The 3035-nt window shown below is 33.4% G+C and overlaps 1 long non-coding RNA gene across 1 annotated transcript; it reads left to right on the forward strand.

Annotated features, from left to right (window-relative positions):
* The first annotated feature begins 527 nt into the window (after positions 1–527).
* LOC124459598 lies at positions 528–2074 on the forward strand. Its single transcript, XR_006953706.1, has 5 exons — positions 528–609; positions 1075–1137; positions 1228–1415; positions 1500–1571; positions 2009–2074. It is a non-coding gene; the product is annotated as an uncharacterized LOC124459598 (long non-coding RNA).
* Positions 2075–3035: the final 961 nt, after the last annotated feature.

Raw genomic sequence — 3035 nt, forward strand, 5'->3', positions numbered from 1 at the left:
AACTGGCGGCTATGTGAATTAAGGCGTTGCAGGTTTTTTGATACATCTTGTGTCAGGGACCGTGGAAGATCGATGATTGTGTGTGGGGAGAGGGCATATTCTGTACATTTTTAAAGTATTATTTCATAATTTGACATTGAAATCAATTGTCATTATAAAGAGAAACATGAATTTATAAATAAATCTCTTCCCCCAAATCACCGACCTTCCGTTGTCCCCGTGTATTTGATCTCTGTACGGATGTCTTGGTTACTATAGTTACAATTTCAAATAAACTTGATCGCCCTTTTCTAAATGAGCATCAATTATGATAGAGGAAAATCATGAACTTGATTTCCTTTGATCTGAAGGTTCAATGCATGATCAGTGACATTTTACAAATATATCTTCCTACAGTTATTTATTGACAGCCAAGTAGAGACAGAAGACCAAAAAAAAGTTGTCTTGATGTGCTTACCATCATTGTGTACCTTCGTGTCGAATGTCCTTGTTCCAAGCTCTTCGAAAGATGAACATGAACTGACGGTCAAAGCTTTTCAAGAAAAACTAAAAGAGCTTGAAGATGAACGGAGTTCAGAGACGTGTGATAAGTCTTTAAAGATAAAAAAGGTAATTTGTTAAGTTGTCATTTTTGATCATCAAAGTAAGTCAACCACCATATTTGTGCGACTAAGCTGCCCAACTATTTAAATTACTTGCATTTCTTCATCACCTCAAATGAGCAAAAACATAAAATTCGTCACATAATTGAGAAGGGAAGAAATTCATTATTTTTTATCAGCTGCAGAACAATCCAATTTTATCATGCTTAATTAAACCAAAGTTTACACTTAACTAAGTTTGCAACAACTCATGATAAACGAGATACGATCACTTGAGCATGCTGCTAGAGAGAGAGGAAGCTGATTTGTCAAAGTTAGTCACGCTTATTTCATTAGTGCAAGATCTTTCAAAACAACACATTTGAGCATGCGCAAAAGCATTATTCTAATCAGTTTATACAGGATGTATGAAAAAAACGGATTGTCTTTCTCTTGGAAAATTATTTTTCAAAAAAATATTTGTCGATTTCAGAGGGGGAAAATTATGCAGGAATCTTGTGTGTCATATCATGGCGAAGAATACCAAGATCACCCGGTAGGTTTTCACTTTTTTGGCATGCTTTCAGACTTATAGATGGGATTCTTAATTTCTTCTTCGACGTCACTGTCATCAAACTCTTTTCAGCAAGAAGCAATGAAGGCAATGACACCAAAAAAAGATGAAGATAAGTTAAATTATTCTTTGGCCGACAGTGATGTTGAGGTTAGAAAGGTGATTGATGAAGGAAACTTTTTAGATCCAGTGTCAAAGATCTTTTGAAATGGTACTTTTATCATCGTGCTGAAGCCTTTGTTTTTGTTCTTTCAATTTTGGTTTGTGTATATAGGTGTCATTACAATTCAAGTTTTGTTTAAGCATTGCTATAATATTTTATCGTTATTTTTGGTGATTTTTAGTCTCAAAATATGTTGGAGACCGAAAGAGAAAGACTTCCACTAGAACGCAGTAAACCTTGTTACGACCATCAAGTATGTAAACTAATTGCTGACAAAGGGAAATGATATTTTTCCGAAATCAATAGTTCTTGGGCTTTGTCTTTGGGAAATATTCGCTCATAGATAGCTAATTTACACTTTTTGTCTAAATGTTGATTCTCTTTAGGTTTCAGCCAATCATACTCTAGATTGCACGGTTTAAAACTCCAATCTTTGTTACAAGCCACATATTAAACAAATAGACAACCGATGCTTTCCTATTTTGTGTTATTTGATCATAATTTCACAAGATCATAATTGCCGTTTTCATATCAGTCAGACTGCATTTTCTAAAAGTGTTATACTTCCCAATTTTACTGGTTCCGTAGTTCTTTATACAGTTACGATTTAAGTTTGTGGAAAGTAAAGAACCCATACAGTCTAAGTGTGCATTGTACATTGTTTATAGTGTTGTTTTTTGTCTATTTTAGCCTCAAAATACTCTGCAGAGCGAAAGGAAAAGTCTTTCGCAAGAATCCGATGAGCCAAATACAGACAATCAAGTATGTGTATATATTATTGCTAAGTATGGACAATCCAATTTCCCCAAATATCTTTTACAATAACTCAAACAGAATAAATTGAGTTTAATGTAGGCTAGTTATAATTCCGTGCTATCATAGCTATAGTTGGTTTGTAATATATGCTTTTAATAGTGCATATTTTCACACGGTGAACTGGTACTACATGACTCTACAAAGTCAAACAATTCAATGCAGGCCGAAAGGGCAGTGGCTAAGAAAATTTTTTGGATTTCAATGAAAGATTTGACTTTGTGATTGCTAATTCTTTATCGAAAAAAACTCAATGTGAATATAATAGAATTCAAAAAAGAATTTTCAGAGGCCTTATACCGAAGTTTCCATTTTTTATGCATTTATTGAAGCAAAATACATTTATCCACAGTCAGCGCTATACAAGATGCATATGCCACCATTTTTCACAAAACAGAAATTTTTTGGTGAAATCATGCTTTAACTACAAGAATCAGATACGCATTTACATCAGTATCCTCTATCACATGACATTAATCAATGATCGCAATATGCTTTGTTCTCGTTTCCTATATAGCTAACTAAATTCCAAGTTTACACAACTGCGCGTGTTTGTTTTTACTTCTGGATTTTGAAAAATAAAGAGAACCAATTGCAGTTTTCATCCATAATATTATCATTAAAATAAACATGAAAAGCTGGCTTCAGCATATTTATTTAATTGTAAGTTATAATATTGCCTTAAGACCCCCACATAAACTTTATGAGTAAGAAAATCCAGTGGAGAAACCGCATTTTATGTTAACAACCATTATATGTTTTCATTAATAATCATACCAGTTTTATCCGCTTTTATTATAGTTCATCCAAAGCAATTAATTGCAAATTTATATCATGCCATCTTGCCTAATATAACATATGCGGATCTAGAAGACGTTGCAGAGGGTGCACTCTTTACTAAGCT

This window comes from Xenia sp. Carnegie-2017, unplaced genomic scaffold (genome assembly GCF_021976095.1).
Source record: "Xenia sp. Carnegie-2017 unplaced genomic scaffold, XeniaSp_v1 HiC_scaffold_13, whole genome shotgun sequence".
In the NCBI taxonomy this organism is placed as follows: domain Eukaryota; kingdom Metazoa; phylum Cnidaria; class Anthozoa; order Malacalcyonacea; family Xeniidae; genus Xenia; species Xenia sp. Carnegie-2017.